Source organism: Rhinatrema bivittatum, chromosome 4, assembly GCF_901001135.1.
Source record: "Rhinatrema bivittatum chromosome 4, aRhiBiv1.1, whole genome shotgun sequence".
In the NCBI taxonomy this organism is placed as follows: Eukaryota; Metazoa; Chordata; class Amphibia; order Gymnophiona; family Rhinatrematidae; genus Rhinatrema; species Rhinatrema bivittatum.
The window spans coordinates 90,704,722-90,724,093 of record NC_042618.1 but is presented as its reverse complement, the minus strand read 5'-3'; the positions used below and the strand labels follow the sequence as shown (position 1 = coordinate 90,724,093).

At 46.4% G+C, this 19,372-nt stretch overlaps 1 long non-coding RNA gene across 1 annotated transcript in view; it reads left to right on the top strand.

The window, feature by feature from the left end:
* The first annotated feature begins 2,881 nt into the window (after nt 1-2,881).
* Nucleotides 2,882-19,372, top strand: part of LOC115089982 — a 156,825-nt gene continuing 140,334 nt past the window's right edge. Inside the window, exon 1 of the long non-coding RNA XR_003856284.1 lies at nt 2,882-3,140. This is a non-coding gene — a long non-coding RNA (uncharacterized LOC115089982). The remainder of the gene's footprint in view (nt 3,141-19,372) is intronic.

Sequence of the window (19,372 nt, the reverse complement as noted above, 5' to 3'; positions counted from 1 at the left end):
AGATAATAGTGAGGTCTCTCAGACCCCTCTGGTTCTTCATCTTGCACGGTTCCCAGTTGACTTGGTCCCATCATCCTGCAATGTAATCCCTAAACTAGAGATCTGCAGGCTTGCTCCTCATCAGGAGCAGCAGTAAAGTTAAGCGGATATCTAGTAGGGGTGTGAATCATGTGATCGATCGTCTTAACGATCGATTTTGGCTGGGGGGGGAGGGAAATCTGATCGTCATGTTGGTTTTTTTTTTAAAAAATCGTTAAAAATCGTAAATCAGGGGAGGACGGGAAAACCGGCACACCAAAAAACCCTAACACCCACCCCAAACCTTTAAAACAAATCCCCCACCCTCCCGAACCCCCCCAAAATGTTTTAAATTACCTGGGGTCCAGTGGGGGGGTCCCGACGCGATCTCCCTCTCTCTGGCCACGGCTGCGTTGAGAGAAATGGCGCCGGTGGCCCTTTGCCCTTATCATGTGACAGAGCAAAGGTAGCGCCGGCGACATTTTGGTTCCTGGTTCCCTACGTCACGCGTCCAGGAGATCGCCCCCGGACCCCTGCTGGACCCCCAGGGACTTTTGGCCAGCTTGGTCACCCGTATGACATAGTGAGGGCAAAGGTAGCGCCGGCGCCATTTTGAAGATTGGCAATACGGCCCGAGTGCAGGAGGTCGCTCCCGGACCCCCGCTGGACTTTTGGCAAGTCTTGTGGGGTCAGGAGGCCCCCCCCCCAAGCTGGCCAAAAGTCCCTGGGGGTCCAGCGGGGGTCTGGGGGCGATCTCCTGGACGCGTGACTTCGGGAACCAGGAACCAAAATGGCGCCGCGCTACCTTTGCCCTGTCACATGATAAGGGCAAAGGGCCACCGGCGCCATTTCTCTCAACGCAGCCGTGGCCAGAGAGAGGGAGATCGCGTCGGGAGCCCCCCCCCCACTGGACCCCAGGTAATTTAAAACATTTTGGGGGGGTTCGGGATGGTGGGGGATATTTTTAAAGGTTCGGGGTGGGTTTTAGGGTTTTTTTGGTGTGCCGGTTTTCCCGCGCCCTATTTAACGATACAATACAAATGCCCCTGACGATAAATCGGGGGCATTTGTATTGTATCGTGCACTCTAACGATTTTGGACGATTTTAAAATTATCTGACGATAATTTTAATCGTTCAAAAACGATTCACATCCCTAATATCTAGCATATACGCGCTGTGGGTTTCAATTTTAAAATTCAGAGTTATGCGTGTAAGTCTTGGTCCACCCCAGAGTGCCCATTCCCTGCCCCTTTTCTACCCCCATTCCTCACATGTACATGGGTACAGATGCGCATATTTTGTGGCTTTCTAAAATCCGCATTGCTCACACACAGCACACACACTCATGTATGTGGGTATTTTGGTGGGAAGAATGCTTTTAAAATCAATCTGAGAGTGTGATATTTCTTTTTAAGATGTGTCCGCCAGAAAAAGCAGTTACAAAATGTATACAGGTACTTTATATCTGAAGCAAGTTGTATTTGTGGACCCTTGGAGCAAGGCAACATTGGCTCTACCTGTAAGGAGGAGCCCTGCAGGTTCCCAGCATGGGCAGGAAGAACCAGGCAACACAGAAACCAGTCAGGGCCTTCACCTATACCAGTCCACATTCCCTTCAGGTTGTGCCTTTGGGTGCCGAGGCTGGCACGACTTAGGTTGGGTCTCTGCTATTGGCAGGGCGAAGGTCCGTGGTAAGCTAGGTCATAGGCAGGTGGTAGTGAGATGTATCTGGGTCAAGACTATGGTCAGAGGCAGGCAGCAGTCAGTGGTATGCAGCGTTCAGGCCAAGGTCAAACTAAGTATCTGTCCGAGGGAAAAGAGGGACAGATAGGCAGGATAAGCAGGCGAAGACAGGAACAGGTGAGCAACGTGGGTTGAGCAGACAGAGACGAAGACAAACTGGAGACAGCTGGACAAGGACTGAAGACAAGGCTGGAAAGAAGACAAAGATGGACTGCAGACAGGAACACTGGGAAGCAACACACACTACTTAGCAAGTAGTTGGACCTGTTACTGTGGTGTTGGGCAGAGGTCCAGGCTAGCCTTTTATAGGGCAGGTTTAATTATGTCATCTAAGGGAGCCACAGGGGTTTTCCTGCCATTGGCCCTTTAAATCTTGCAGCGTCGGCATGCGGCGCCCTAGGGAAGCCATCGGTGTCTTTGTCAGTGGTGTCCTGCCATGCTGAAGTGGAACACCTCTGGGCCAGCTGCGGAGATGGGCATGGCAGATATGGGGACAGCCTAAGGACCGCCGAATGCAACACAAGTTTCAAAGCCAAAGTACAGTACATATATTTTACTTTCAAAATTGGTGCAAGATCTGCAGGTAAACTGAACCCCTGGGCTTTGCACCAATGCAGAGTCTGAATACTGCCCCCTTCAGCTAATAATCCTTGGCAAGCTCCCCGTGAAAGTTAATGAATGCTCAATTTGGCTAATATTCCATGGGTCACATGGATAACTGTCACGTAAACGATATGAATAATAACATCATGTGAATCAGCTACTTATGATTTTAACACTTTTATTGTCGCAGCTGCCATTTTTAAATCACGGCTCTGAAAATCGCATGGAAGCCTCCCCAGACCTCCTGCACCTGAATCCAGGGGTTTATTTCATTTATTTATACTTTATGTGTCTGGGTTTTAACTTTTTATTTTAACCATTCAATTAAGCTACATTTTTTATTGTTTTGCTTGTTGTATGCTTAATATTGCAATTTTACCTATGTATGTTTTTATTGCAAATCACCTTGAATCCTTGACTAGGTGGTCTAAAAATTTTTTAAAATAAATAACCGCAGCTGATTCGTGGGACCTGGAAGTGATGTCATCGGGATCCCGGGCAACTTGGTCTGCCTTCCTGCTCGCGCTGGTGGCTTTCCCAGTGACCCGAAATCATGCGCTGCTTTCCTCCTGCAGCAGCAGCAGCAGCTTCCCCAAGGCCGCCGCTGCCAAACTGAAAGCTCCCGTGACAGCTTTGAACTCTCCTGCTATCGCAGAAGCAGCAGCAATCCTCCTCCCTGCACCACAGAGACGCAGCGGATGGCACTGGCTGACAGCACAAAAAAAACAAAATGCAGCCTCTCTCTGCCCAGCCCTGCTTTTATGGCAGCAGCCAGGTAAAAAATGTCATTTTTTTCTCTTTGGCCACACTAAGAATAGATTAGATAGCATCTTTCAAAACACCTCCTTCGTTTGATCAACTTTACCAATAACGCAGCAATGAAAGCGGTGAATTTCTTATATTGTTAGGCTATTTTAGTTCTCTCTTACTATTTTATAAGCCATTGGTATTAAGAAGAAAGATGGACATGATAATCACTTCACAATCTACAAGCAACCTGAAATAGGTGATGTGCAGAAAGGTTCTCCCATGCATGCTTTAGTTCGTTTCTGGATGCAGGGCAAGAGCAGAGCAAATCAGCCAGTACAAGGCCTCTATAAAATGTGGCGCTCATGCATCCATCCCTCCTTTCCTACTCCTAATACACTCATGCCTTTGTCTCCCTTTCTGCACCCCTCTGGTGACTCTCTCTCACCTCCCTGACACTCCTCCCCCCAAAAAATATTTCTATTGCTCCTCTCCCATTGCCACTGGTGTTTTTCTCACCTCCCCTACCCCAGTCTTTCTTCTCTCCCCTCCTACTCACACTGATACTTCTCTCTCTCTCCCTCAAAACTCACACACAAACTTCCTCTTTCCCCTCTCTACCTCATCATGCTATTTTGTCTTTTCTCTCTACCTACCCACTCCTTCCCACTCCAGTGCCTCTCTTTCTCTCTCATCCCTCTCCTGCATGATCCTACCATTTTCCCATCTGTGAACAACAGGAGAGCAGCCAACACTTGCTACCTGCTGTTGCCTCCTTTGCTGGCTGCTGACATCTGAATGTACAGGTTTGGCATGGTCAGACATCAGATAAAAGCTAACAGAGGAGGCAGAAACAAATAGAAATGCTGCTTTCTTACACTTTCTGCTGGTGAAAGGGAGAGCAGGAAATGAGAGGATCACACCTTGGCTGCAGAATCATGGAATTTTGTTGTAGAGAGCAGGCTTACAACACAATTGCCCTGATTCTTTCCTTCCACCCTCCAAAAACATGGCTTTATCTAGACAGGGGAATTCTTGCCTCTCTACTGCTCTGAACATGTCCAAGCTGACCTCCCCTACCGTTTTAGAGAACTCTTAGTGGACAATTTTCAAACTGTCTACCTAGGTACGAAGCCCACTTCTACTTTGTATCCATGGATTTTGAACCTAGATTTTCAAAGGGAAAATATGCTATCTTTCTATGGTTAGTCTGGCTACTGAGCACTACAGGAATTCAGAAGCTTCATCCTGAACAACAATATTTGAGGGGGGCGCCTAGCCAGTGATTAACCAGTGGGCATCCCCAGTTTCCCTTCTCCCCTCTCCAATGAAAGCTTTCACAGGGCACAAGCAGGCTAAGGGAAATATGGAGGAGAGGCGAGAGGGAGAGAATGAAAAAGAGAAGAAAGTGATAAAGGAGACACAGGAGTCCATATTCAGAAGCATTTAGACAACTAACTGAGAAATTGGCCAGCTAAAGGGCGAATTTTAAAAGCCCTATGCGCAGCAAATCTGGAAGATACGCGCGTGAAAGGGGCATGCTGGGGCTGTGTGGATTTTAACAGGCCCGCAACCACGTGTATATCTCCCAGTACGTGCATAGGAAACAATTTCACAAAAAGGGGAGGGCCATCCGCGGGGTCTGGGCAGAATGTAGGTGGGGCATGGGAGGGCCGGGACAGCGCTATTAAGTCAGAGTTGCACGCAAGCACGCGCCGGGATCCAATGACCTTTAATTTAGGATAGCCATCAGATTTTTAGGAAGGTTAGGTAGGGGGTTTAGGAAGTCTGCTCCTTTACAGAGGTGAACTGGGAGGGAACAAGGAAATAGGCCCTAATGCATTGCCATGCGCATCTACTAAAATCTCCAAACTTACGCATGGAGACTGCGGACTTTATAACATGCACGCATATACGTGCGCATTTTATAAAATCAGCGCACCATGTGCGCATGCCGGCAAATGTGTGCACATGTGCGCCTGCGTGCAGCTCTAAAAATCTACTTTTTAATGAATATTTGGGCACTGTGGTGATGCACCTGTCGTGGCTTAGTCCCTGTGCAGAAAACCCTGGTTAAACCCATAGGAGCAGTGCAAGATTGGGTAGAAGTAAGAGAAAAGCAAAAGTACTTGTGCACGGAACTACATTTCCCAGAGTGCCTCTGCCTAGTCTCTTGAGCCAGAAGCCATCACACCTGACTCAGGACTGGGTGGCTTGATTATCGCCTCTCGGAAGACTTGAGGGAGGGGTATAAGAGTCTTGTGGAGCAGTTGAGCAGGAAATCAGGCTAGGCTGAGCAATCACGGGAGAACTAACCATGAGAGGTGACTCGGAGGAAGAGGACCCTGAAACAGGATTCTCCACACAACAGGACTTTTAAGTTAAGTTATAGTTTTCTTTTGCCATACTGCGTAAGGACACTGCTATAAACTGAAAATGAAAGGAATGTTTTTGTAGAAGTATGTGAGGGAAGCCACAGAAGAAAGATGAATAGGGCAGAAGCTAGTGAGGCTATAATCTGGTTGAAGTTTGGGGTTGCTTGTTGTGCTAAGTTCTGCCCAGGTAGGGGTTGCTGAACCAGGGGAATCTATGGTATTCAGTAGTATAGAGAATACGAGTAATGGTTGCAACATACAAACTGGTCTTATAAGTGAATAGAGACTTGATGACAGGCTCAGGAGTAAATCATTCCTCAGCTTATAAACTGCAGAGAGGAAATAGTTACATAGGAATAGTGCTTTGTTTGAATTTTTAAAAAAACTGTATCTGTCAGACGCCCAGAAGTAAAAGACCAGGCTTAATTAGAAAGCTGTATGTGGGAATTTCACAGGAGAAGATCCCACCCCTAGATTAGCAAGAAGGAATGTAAAGTCTTGGAGTAGGAAAAACTCTCCCTAAATCACTAAATTTGCCTAGGATCTGCAGAAGAGTAGGCTATTCCCTGCTTAGCAAATCAAGGAGTTGAAATGTACTAGAATGAACTCAGTCCCTAGTAAATTAGGTATTTGGCATTACCAGCCAGGGCTATCTATACAGGGCTGGCGCGACCTATTAGGTGAACTAGGTGGTTGCCTATGGTGCCGACCATTAGGGGGTGCCAAAGAGCAGCAGTGTTGGGCCGTGAACATCACCTGTCCTGCTCGTGGCAAAGAAGAGTAGAGATTCGGCGGCATGCCTTGAATGAGGTAGGACTGGGAGTCGGGGGCCAAGACCGGGGTGGGGGGTGGCATGACCGGGAAGGACTGGCACAAGGCAGAAGGCACCTAGGGAGCCTAATACCCTTTCACCGGCCCTGTATCTATATAGCATGGAAACTCCTAATTAATGGTACTAGTTGCCTCAATGAATCTCTTGTGTCCCAGAGAAGCAAATACTTTTTACTAGATACTGCTTAGGCTGGTGAAAGTGGCTGGAAGCTTGATTAGTCTCTGCCTGAGAGTGTAGAGGGCCTGGAATGGCAACTGCTTTATTTGAACCTAAGAATTTTGCCTGAGATTTTGTCAAGGAAGAATTATAATGCTGCTGGGGCAGTAAAAGCTGAGATTTTCCTGAATGAAGATGGCACCAGGGAAGTTTAATAATAAAAGTAACTAAAAGAATGCTTCTGCTTCATGGACTTGTTTTTGGATATTAAGAGATAGTTCTAGTTTTGCCAGATATCATTGTGAAGGTGAACTAAAGGAATGCTACAATGATCCCTAGTGGGAAGACAGGTCAGTAGTGATATCACCAAGCATTCTGCCCAGCGCTGTGAAAGCAGGAGACCTAGGAGCAGTAAATTGGAATTCAGGACACAGTTTGCCTGATTATAGATTAGCCAGCACCCCAGCATAGGACAGCTATAACTCTAAACCCACTAGCAGGTGTATGGGCGCATGCAAGCTCATTGTAAAATTACCGTGTAAGTGAGCATACGAGCAGCAGGAGAAGCATACGTATATATGTCATAGCTTCTGAGAAAGTGTGTGTGTCTGTGTCTGGGAGACTGTGAGCATGTGTGTGTGACTGACAATGCAAATGTGTGTCAGTTTCTGAGCCATCAAGAGAGAGTATGTGACTGTGAGCCACCCGTCTTTTGCCACCAATCTTAGGCTTACCAGCTATACTGACACCACTGTGCAACAACATGGTTTTAGCTACTTTTTACTCAATCTAGAGACTTTTCACAGTGAATCTAATGACTTTCTTCAGGTAGGAGTTGCCAACATTGCATAGGTGTTGGAACATGGTGAGCCACCCAGGCTTTAGCTCATCCAGCTTTATCTCTGGGCAGAGTATCTCTGCCCACAGGCAAAAAAAAAATACCCTAGCAATTTTCTAATATCAAGTATTTTATTGCCGGGTCTGGGAATGAATATTTCTAATCTTATTTATACAAAGAATGTATGTAAGAAAGAATGACTTTAACTGTACACAAAGTAATACATTGACGGGGTGGAACTGGGAGTGGAGTTAAGGGCCACGTTTGGTTGCTCCTCCCCCCAGCCAAAAAGGCGTTCTGCTGCGCTTGAGTTCAAAGCTCAATATCTGTGAACTTTGAGACAGCAGCAGTCTGTGCACTGCTCATGTTACAGGGCGGTCATAGAAAGATAAATGATCAGATGTCGTGCCCTTTTGATTCAAAGTGGCCAGCTTCTTCCATGGGTCTCTTCCTTAAATGCTCCCTTCTATTCCCAGCTCTGTCTTCTGACCCTTTGAAGTTCTTTACTGATACATAAGATACAGAATTGTAAAATATGCAGTCATGCCAGTTTTCTGCTCTCCTGGGACTTTCTGCATTCCTTTGACATCTTCACCTGGAGTGAACTAACTGTCACGACTTCCCTTTGTACTGACAAGCAACCCTGATGCATCAGGCTTAGTTATATAGGCCTTGAAAACCAGCAAGAGAAATGAAGAGAAAAAGCATTGAGCATGCTCAGTTTAGCATGCTTATTCTATTTATTTATTTATTTGATTTATATTCCGTAGCATTCTCCTGGTGTTTATCTGATGTATTTTAGTGTTTCCATGCATGAGAACAGAGTAACCATGGCGGGCCTATTATTGAAATTGCATTTAGCACTGGATAGCTGGATAAGTAGGACTTATCCAGTTAACTAATGGTCTGCTAAAAATCAGCAGCCACTAGATAGCCGGATAAGTCACTTATTCAGTTATCTCTCAGCTGGCCAATTTGTGGCCAGATCTGGGCAGCACTACTTGTCCAGCTAAGTTGGATCTTTACAGTAGATATTCAGCAGCATAACCATGCTGCTCTATATCCCTTGTAACTAACCTGGATAAGTCATATCCAGCTAAATTAATTACCTGGCCAGCACTGAAAATCGGGCCAACTATTTCTAACATTTTTTACTGCATACACACAAAATCTTTTTGCATCACTCTTTAAGTGTCCTTTTAATGATCAAGTTAGAATATTTTTGGAAGCCCACACTAAAATTGGTTTTGCACAAGTTTTATTAGATAGGACGCAAGTGAACATAACATTCAAATATTGTTGCTTGTCCTGGAGCAGTAGAGAATGGCTCCCTGGTATGGACAAGGAAGCACCTGCCCCCAGGGGGCGGAGCACAGGAGGAGACAGAGGCTAGGATGAGCTTCACCACTGGAAGCCCGAGGTCCCACCGGGTGGAGCCCGTAGGGACCCGGGCTGCTTGGACTTAGGTGGGCCTCGCAGGGTCTCCCGGAGAGGTAGTAGAGAGGCATGCCCACGACCAGCAAGGGAGCGCGGTCAGACTTTACACTGTTGGCCTGGAGAGGCAAGGAAGGCCCAAACAGGGTAGGTGATGACAAGGCAAGGGACAGAGCCAGAATCAGGAGACATAGTCAATGGTAGCCGAGATCAGAATCCAAGGAGTAGTCGAGGCTGAGGTCAGGTTCCAGAGGTCAGACAAGGTCACAAGGCAGGCAGAGGTCAAGATGCAGGCAACAGAAAGGAAGGTCAAGGAACAGGCCGGGGTTAGTACAAGAGAGACAGTCCGAGGGTACTACCTGGGAAGACGAACAGACAGACGCTGGAACAGTAGGACACTAGAACAAGACTGGAACAGTAGGATCCTGGAACAAGACTGTGAACGTGGAGGCAACCTAGCACACAATACAATGCCAACCCGATTGCCAAGGCAAGGAAGTGCAGGCAGGGACTTCCTGATATAGTTCCATCAATCAGGGCGTGCTGCGGAGCTAGGACCCGCCCCTGGCCCTACAAGAGGCCGGGCGGTCCGTGTGCACATGTAGGGGCATGACCAACGCCACTGGAGATGCCGTACTCCGGCATGAGGCCTGGTGTGCAGTGAAAGGCCCGGCGACCACCGTCGCAGGACACCGAGGCCTAGCGGAGCTCGCGGCTGCCGCTGGGGAGGCCGACCCGTGACATGCAGAGGAGTTAGCAAGATGAACAGGCCCAGGCACGGACAGGGCGTGCAACAAATATTTAACAATGCATTTACATAGAAAATGATGGAAAATGAAACACAAAGTTAACCTCAAGGAAATAAGTTCATGTTGCATAGTCAGGAAGCGTTTCCTTTTTTTATTGAGTACCCTGGAAAGATACACATCTTATAATCATTAAAACTAGATGTTTCCATTTCAAAAGTAATATTACAATGTCCAATCTCTATCTGGGTCATCAGTTTCTGGACGTAAATCACAGTTTTAAATAAATAGAACAGACTGATTTTCAAAAACGATTATAACCCAGAATATCCAAATTCCATGGCAGCTAACAATATTCCAGATGTACTTGGACACACACAGTTTGGGATCAATATGTGTAAAAGTTCATATGGAACATGATTTTGTGTGCTACTTTTAACTGCATAACAAGTAGGTGTTAAGGTGGGGAGGGGACTTACATGCAAGCTTTCAGTTTTCAAAAGTATGCCCGTAAATCCACATGCACAATTACATTCTGCCATCTTTCTTTGCCAATACTCTCTGCTTCATTTGCTCCATTTAATGTTATCTCCCCTCTTTTCTTTTACTCTCTTCAAACCAAGTAACACTCCCTTCCAAGCATTTTTCCCTATTTGTACCCTCGTGATGGAATAAGTTGCTCCCTGACATCCAGAACTTACCATCTAGGCTACTTTTCCATACCGGGTTCAAAATCCAATTTATCCTTATGCCCTTAACCATAATGCCCAGGTAACTATGGTGCTGTTTAGAATCATGGTTGTATTCCAGCTCTGCTTTGAATAGGACACCAATGAAATAGGAAAATAATTATGCCAAGTTGCTCCTACATTAGCTAAACCTGCTTGGATCTTGAAATAACTAAATCAAAATATATTTAAAAAATGCTAGAACTTGGCCACTAAGACTGATTTTTAAGTCTTTTCAGAATTCAAAATATAAAATAATGTCTGTGTAATGACTTTAAACAGAAAAACCTTTAAAAGATGTTTTGGTCTTCTTAATCTTCCTTTTCTCAGAGGATTATTATCTGAATTGTACAAATATGCTGTTATTATTTTGTGGACAAACAGCATTATCTGCTTAATAAGAAAAGAGGCATTCACCCTGAACACATCAAATCCCTCTGTGAACATTGCTTTCTTTTTCAGGATTAACACTTATTCTAGGTAAAGATATTGTTTAGAGCCCCTTTTATTCCTTCACAGTCTTCTCTGTTTCTAATCCATATTGCAATTCCCTAATGCCTATTGTAAAAACTGATGCTCTGTTTGGCTCATTTTTATCTTTCTTCCCCTCTAGTAACCTTTGTTTAATTTCTTTATGCTCACATAACTAGGGACTACCATCAAAGTCCATCCCAGCAAATTATTCTTTGCTAAGTTATTTCAGAGCACTGGTAATTCTATTGCTTTGGGGATCTACAAGACAAAAAAGAGTAGATTTCTCTCAAGATCACCAAAATTATCTGTGAGAGACAATCCATTTATACCAACTCAGAAGAATACACTTGTTCTTCTATATTCAGCTCCTGCTTAGCAAAGTTAGCCATATAAACCTATCCAACTAAATTTGCAGGGATATTCAATGGCTGAATATGGACCTCTAAGTAAATATATACACAGAGTAACAAAAACAGGTAAAAAACAATAGAGCAAAGAGAAACGTAGATGTAGAGAAAAAAGTAGCAAAGAAGAGTTTACACAACATGGGGAGTCAGGGTAACCGGTGCCACTCCAGTCCCCACCAGTGAACCCAAAACAATCACACATAGTTGAGAGGTGGAGTTAAATAAGGCCGTAGTTTATTAACCATTGATAATTAACCATGTAACAGTAAAACCCAAGCCCAAACAATAATCTTCAGCTTAGCCACAACCTCTACCACCATTGTAGCCACCCTGCCACAGCCCAGCGGTGACAGCTTAACGTCAACCCTAGTTTCCCATAGCAACCGGCCATTCTGGCTACCTGCCACAATCTCCCTGTCATGACCCCATGCCGACCAGTCAGCACTCCACTGACTAACAACTGCAGGTAAAACCAAGCCTCCCCGCCAGACTACAGCCGCCTCACCCATCCTTTATCTATATCCCAAACTTAACCATTTAACAGCTACTGAAAGTGCTTGGGTTGCTACCATGGATGCAGCCCTTCCCGGAATAGACCCCGGCCTCCCTCAAAAAAAAAATAAACTGCAACCATCTGACATGAGACAAGCAGCCACTTCAGCAAATCCTGAATATCAGTATTGAACAAATCATTATCGCTATCAGACAAATGCACACCATCTGACCTGCAGAACCCGAAGAAGCAATCCATGTCCAAAGATGCTCAACATGGAAACCCCTGAGAAACCACTGAAATGCCAATTTGTCTGTTCGACTACTGGATACCCCACTCCAAAGCAGCTGCTAACTCAACCTAGGCCTATACAGGATGTCAGACCACCCTATTCTTGACTCAGGCAATAGATTCATCAAAAAAATTGAGTCCTTTTGGGCCATTGCAATAAATGCCTTACTAGACAATTTTCCTAAATTCTTGCCTGCCCCCCCCAAATGGATGATCACCACTTCCGGCAGAGGAAAAATACTAAGCATCTGCTGCATAAAGGTCTTTAGCTGGTCTAAATGCATTCCTTGAAGACCAACACCCCCAAAAAGGGACTCAATCCTGAGCCAGACCAAGATGTTCCCCATACGGGCGGGCAAGCACCCTCTTGTGAGCCCATACGGACTCCTAAAAAAGAAGAGAAACAGTTGAAATTACACAGAACTCCCTACTAAACCACTCATATCCATCCATACATAGGACACAAAAGCCTCAAAATGCCAATGATCAATGCACCAAAGATCATCCTGCCTCAACCACAGAGGTGTCCTCTCCTATATGAAAGAAATGTGTACCATAAAATTACAGATCTCCACCCAAGCTCACAATCACCTGATAAGTAACACAGCAAACTGCAAATGCAGCAGACAATCCATTCTTGTGTATAAGGAAGAATGCCCCCCCCCCCCACCGCTGGTTGCACTTCCAAGAAAACCATCACACTATTGACCAGGCAAATTGCCAAATGCTCACCTCGGCAAAGGGTAACTACATGACCCTTGGCATGCTGGTATTAGACCTGGGAATATGCAGGTACACTGCACCCCCTAAAACCTGAACATTTGTAAGCAATAAAGTGTTGACCCAGGACACACAGAAGAAGCCACTACCAGTTCCCTCACCTAGAGTGCTGCATTTATTTATTTTATTTAATAGCATTTCTGATAAAACTATCGCCCAAAGCGATATATTTATTTATTTATTTATTTATTTATTTTATTTAAGGCTTTTCTATACCGGCATTCATGATACAATCATATCATGCCGGTTTACAAATAACAGGGATGTGTAATAACTTTGTTCTTTTAACCAGTGCAGAAGAGGCAAAAAGTTACAATATAACAAGGTCATTGAAACTGGGAGATGAAGGAGACAAGAATAGTAAGGAATAAATATAAACTTTACAGAGGTAGATTATTTACATGTAGATATACAAAGACTACAGTTTAAACAAGATAAAATCATTAAAATATAACAAAACAGATAATTCCAGCCCCCCTACAAATTTCTCATCTTCCCAGAAAGGGAAGTATAGCTTGCAAGTCACTGCATCCAAAGAGAAGCACCTCTGTTGTGGGGTCCCTCATCCCCCACCTCCCTCAGCCATATATGGAGATAGGTTGAAAGGCATACTCACCAATTAGATGGAATAGAAAGCACCTCACCGAGGTATGGTCCCGCAGATGAGAGTGACTGGCAATAGTGGTCCTTATCAAAAAATGCCGATTGAGCTCAGTAAGTATCAAAGGTGACTCCTGGATGGGAAAAGCAGAGTTGCTTACCTGTAACAGGTGTTCTCCGAGGATAGCATGTTAGTCCTCACATATTGGTGACATCATCAGATGGAGCCTGGCATCGAAAACGTCTGTCAAATTTTCCAGAACTTTGACTTGGCATACTGAGCTTGCCCAGAATGCCCTATACCACGCATCTACAAGGGGGTCTCTCTTCAGTCTTATAACATAGAATTAGTTTCAAAATAACAAAAATAGGGGAAACCCAACTCCGTGGGGAGGCGAATGGATTTCATGAGGACTAACATTCTGCTGTCCTTGGAGAACACCTGTGACAGGTAAACAACTCTGCTTTCTCCAAAGACAAGCAAGATGGTAGTCTTCACACATGGGTGAATCCCTAGCTACAGGCTGCTTCCCAACAAAAAAGGGGACCAACAGACACCAACCAGGTGCCAATGGGCACAACAATATCAATGCTGTTGGAAACAGAGGGGGAGACAGCCTGAAACCAAAGAAAGGGCCCTAGGCAGGGAAAGTTGAGTTCTACATCTCAAAGAGATTACAAAGGACAGATTGGCCAAACCTACTGTCACATCTGCCATCTCTATCCACACAATAGTGAGATGCAAATGGTGGAGAGAACTCCATGGGAACTGCTCACAAATGAACCACCAATGATGCCATGGCTCTGAGAGAATGAGCCTTGTCATGACCCTCAAGATGCAGTCCTGCCTGAGCATAACAGATGATAGACTGGTTAAGATGGAAGTCTGTCACCACTTAGGCAGGAACTTAGGGTGCATGCACAAGACCACCTTGTCATGATAAAACTTAGTGTGAGGTGGATAAGTCACTAAGGCCTGGAGCTCACTGACCCTGCATTCTGAGATGACCGCCACCAAAAATATGACCTTCCAGGGCAGGTACTTCAGGTCACAAGTGCACAGCGGCTCAAAAGGAGCTTTCATCAGCTGAGCTAGTACCATGTTGAAGTCCCTAGACACAGCAGGAGGCCTTAGGGAAGGCTTCAACTGAAGCAGTTCCTGCATGAAATGGGCAACTATAAGCTGTAAAGAGATGGCCGCAACTTCCACAACCTGGTAGTACTCGCCACTCGCACTCAGGTGAACCCTAATGGAATTGATCTTTAAGCCATCTTCTAAGAGGTGCAGAAGGTAGTCAAGTAGTTTTTGTGTGGGGCAGGAGAACGGATCTTCTCACATCACAGGGAGAACCTCCTCCACTTTAGTCCATAGGATTTTTTGTAGAATGTTTTCTAAAAGCAACTAGGACATAAGGCAGATCCTTAGAAAGATCAAGCGGCTGTAGGATTAACCTCTCAACATCCAGGCTGTGATCGACAAGGCCTGGCAGTTGGGATGCTGCAGCCTGCCCTGATCTTGATGATGAGATCTGGGGAAGTCCCCAGACTGATAGGCTTCCAAAGGACAACTCCTGTAATAGTGGAAATCAGACCTTTCTCATCAAATGAGGGGCTATGAGGATCATAGTCCCTCTGTCCACGTGAAGCTTTAAGAGTCTTCACCAGCAAGGGAATCAGAGGATACGCATACAGAAGACCCTTGCCCCAATGATGGGCAAAAGTGTCTGAGGCTGGTTTTCCGTTTGTCCTGTACAGAGAGCAGAACTGAGTTACCTTCCTGTTCTGGGGGACATGAACAGATCTATGTCTGAGCTCTCCCAGAGGTGGAAGATCAAATTTGCTACCTCCAGGTTCAGAGACCACTCGTAGGATCTGAAGGTACAGCTCAATCTGTCCACCACCATGTTCTCCGTACCTGCCAGATACCTGTGGGACAGGGCCCATGACCAAAACTGGACTGCTTCCTTACACAGGAGGTACAATCCCATGCCTCCCTGCTTGTTGACATACCGCATCGCTACTTGGTTGTTTGTTAGGATCAGAACAACTTTGTTGGACAGCCGATCTCTGAAAGCCCATAGTGCATATCTGATTGCCTGGAGCTCCAGGAAGTTGATGTGTCAACAGTTTTCCTGAATGGACCAGAGGCCCTGGGTGCGCAGGCACTCTACATGAACTCCCCAGCCCAGGGTGGATCCTTCCATGGTTAGGACAATTTGTGTAGGAGGACTCCAGAAAGAGACCCCCCCCCCCCTATTCCAGATTGGAGAGTACCCACCACCAAGACAGAGTCCCGAAGAAACAGGGTGACTCAGATGCAAGCCTGGAGGCTCTGCATGGCATGGTGCCACTACAACCTCAGGGTCCATTGGGCTCTGTGCATGTGTAAATGTGCCAAGGAAGTGACATGGATGGTTGCGGCCATGTAGCTCAACAACCTCAACATGAGCCGCACTGACACCTCCTGTCTTCCCTGGATCTCTGCTGCTAAGGATGCCAGGGTGGCAGCCTGTGAATGAGGCAGGAAGGCTTTTGCCTGAGCCATGTCTAGCAAGTCTCCTATAAAATCCAATTGAGGTGATGGACTGAGACTGGACTTCCTGATGCACTACCGGCCCCCAAAACAGGCAAGGGGGGCAATTTGGCAGGACACCCAATAGGTTTAATTGGTAGCCTTGATGGACAATGGACAGAACCCACTGGTCCTAGGTCATACTGGACCGCTGGTTCACAAAGAACTTTAGCATTTATCTTTATTTAGATTTGTGAATCGCCTCAAATAATACACTAAGCAATGTACAGAAAAACAAGCATAACAAATAGCTTACAAACAGTCACAAACACATAAACGTAAATCCATAGATTCATGAACAGCTCACTGATATGCCATGTACTGGGGAGAATCTCTTTAGAGATAGGGTGAGGGACGTGGTGGCCCAATTATGGGAACACCATTAGACAATCCAACAGCTCGCCACTGCCACTCCATACCCGCACTCCTCATCCAGGAGGCTGGTCAGGCAGTGGCAGAGGAAGTCTTTCTATCACCAAAGGAGGTACTTTCCTCTACCCTCTCACCCCTGTCAGCAGCATGTGAGCACCTGTGGCCATCCCAGGCAGCAGAGAGCTCCTAAGCACAAGCCAGTGCCTCGGTCAACTTCTGAAAAGGGTGAGCTGTTGGAGGGTCTCATGGTGGTCCCGTAACTGGGCCACCGTGTCCTTCAGTCTATCTCCAAAGAGATTCCACTAGTACATGGCACATCAGTGAGCTGTTCTTAAACCTCTGGATGGAGATCCGAGGCCCGCAGCATTGCCATTCTTCAGGCACTGATTCCCACTGCAGAGACACTTGCTGCCATTTTGAAAACATCGTAGGTCGCACAGACCTCATGTTTTCCATACTCCAGGCCCTTATACACCAGCAACTGGAGGGAGTCCTGCTGCTGCTGAGGCAGCTGCTCAGCTATCTCCTGTACCTGCTTCCAGAGATTCTGTGATTATTGGCTCATGTCAAGCTGGTAGAAGGCAATGTGGGCAATAAGCATGGCCACCTGGAACACTTTCCTCCCAAGAGCATCTAATGCTCTGTGGTTCTTCCCCAGGGGTGCTGATGAATGGATCTAAGAGCGCTTGGCCCTTTTGAAGGTGGATTTGATGGCCACCAATTGGTGGGGCAGCAGATGCTTATCGAATATAATAGCCCTCTGGACTAGGTAGACCACTCCCGCCTTCCTGTTAACCTGAGGTACTGTGAGGGGATATTCATATATCCTCAACAGCAGCTCCTTAAGGATATTGTGCACTGGGACTGTCACGATCTCCTTAGGAGGCTCCACAAACCACAGGATCTCCAGCATTTTGTGCCTGGCATATGCCTCCATCAATAACTGAAACAGAATGGCTTCCACCATTACCCGCACAAAACCTGCAAAGGATAAGTCCTCCAGCAGGGACATCCTTCGCTCTTCTGGAGGAGATGGTTCTGAAGGGAGACCCTCTCAGCCCTCAGAGGAGGACTCAGCAGTATCATCCCCCCAGGGATCATAGGGACCCAAAACCTCACTGTAATCAACAGGGGATGGGGCACTGGGTGCTTGGCCTTCATCCAGAGATGAAGTCACCAGTAAAGCCGATGCAGGCCCTGGAAAAGCTGGATAGGGACAGCAGACTGCAGTGTCTCTGCATGCCTAGGCAGAGCTTTCTCCTCAGAGGAACCGGAAATGACCACCACATCAGTCAGGGGAAGTATCTGTGCCCCGCCAGGCATCAATGACCTCCAAGAAACCGGCACTAGCTGGCCTGGTAACACACCGACGAGCACATTGAACCTTTCCAGAAGTAGTTCCAAAGCGGACATGTCAGAGCTCTGTGCTTTCGGTGCCACATTACCAATGCTCTGCAGTGCCAGCTCCACTGCCAGCTGAATGAACTGCTCCAGCTGCTCCTTGAAAGTTGCTGAACCCAACATTGACTGGAGGAAGAAAGGATGTACAGATCTTCCTCAGATCCCCAAGGTGGATTGGTGACTGGCACCAGGACCGGTGAAGAATGTCACAGACCCCCGGCATTGATGGAGGATGGATGCTTTGGGGGCATCATGGCATGAGCTGGTGCATCCCCATGCCCAACACCATGCATCAAAGGTGACCAATGACTATGCTCCCTCGGCTTTACTTGGTGCTTGGTCCAGTCTTCTTCTGGTGCCGAGGTTGAAGATAAAGAATCTGACTTTCTCTACCTGGAGGAGACCGAACATGGCCTGTCTCCAGAGCCCTTGTCCACTGGTGGCATCAACAGAACTGATGGTCCCACCAATGTCGATGGTGTGGTATCTATCAGTGCGGTTCCAAGGTCCATCAATTCCAACGCCATCTATGCTGAAGTCAATGGCTCGGACATCCCCCAACCCAAAGAGTTTCTCCATCTTGTCGAGTCAGGCACGACAACCCCTTGTGGCAACCCCGGATGTCATGCAATGCCCCCAGACAGAGGACACATATATCATGGGGATCCGTGATAGACATGGCCCTCGGGCAACAGGGGAATCAACAAAAACAGGTTGTGGCTATGACAGAAGTGAAAAAAGAGGGACACAAAAATGACAATGATGGTAGTGGACTATGATGACTGGCAGGCACTGCCACTACAAGGGATGTCAATGCAAAAGGAAACAAGAAACCAATAGGGAATTGGTGTCAATGGAGCATAAAAACCCAAAGGAAAAAAAATTTTGGAAAAATGTTTTCCACAATTTTCAGAGAAAAAAGCCAAAAGATCATTCAAACCGCATTGCAACAGCTATGCGTAAAAAAACAGACTGAGGGACCCTGCAGGGATGCGTGGTATAGGACATGCTAAGCATGCTCCATATGCCAAGGCAAAGTTCTGGAAACTTTGACAGAAGTTTTCCATACCAGACTCCATCTGTCACCCATGTGAGGACTATCATCCCACTTGTCCTCTGAGAAACCCCAAATCTTCACTGGGGAGCTACTCTGGAAAGGCTTCTTCATAAAATAAGTCCTGCTGTGCCATTGGACAACCTAAGGAGAGTGCTATCACTTGACCAGATCTCAGGTCCCACAAGGAACTGAGAGCAACTTCCAGTAAGAAGCTATAACATGCCTTTTCCGGGAAACGGAGAATGAGGTACATCCCTTGCAAGGGTGGACAACCAGGCATCCAGAGGGTAATCTACAAGCGTTGCCCTGGAACCCAGTTGAATCCTGAAGGAACAGGAAAGCAACTGGAATCAGGGCCTCCCGATTCCTAAAAACCTGTCAACACTCCAGTTGAAAGTTGAGACACAATCACTGATCGTTGAGTTTCATAAGTAACCAATCTGCCATTGGCAGCCACCCTTGGATGGGGAACACCAACACGGTAATCAATGAAGGGGCCCCAACAAAAACAGTCAGATAACTGCCACTACTGTCCTCTGCCCTGGCCTAAAAGGAGATGCTTTGATTCAAGTAATCAAAGCTCCGGTTCAGTGATAAACCTGCCAGGGATGGAGACCCAGGGGCTTCCCCAAAAATGGGATTTTTGACATGGAAGGAATCGAAAGACATATTCCTCTTCTAAGGAAGAAGACTCCTGACACTAT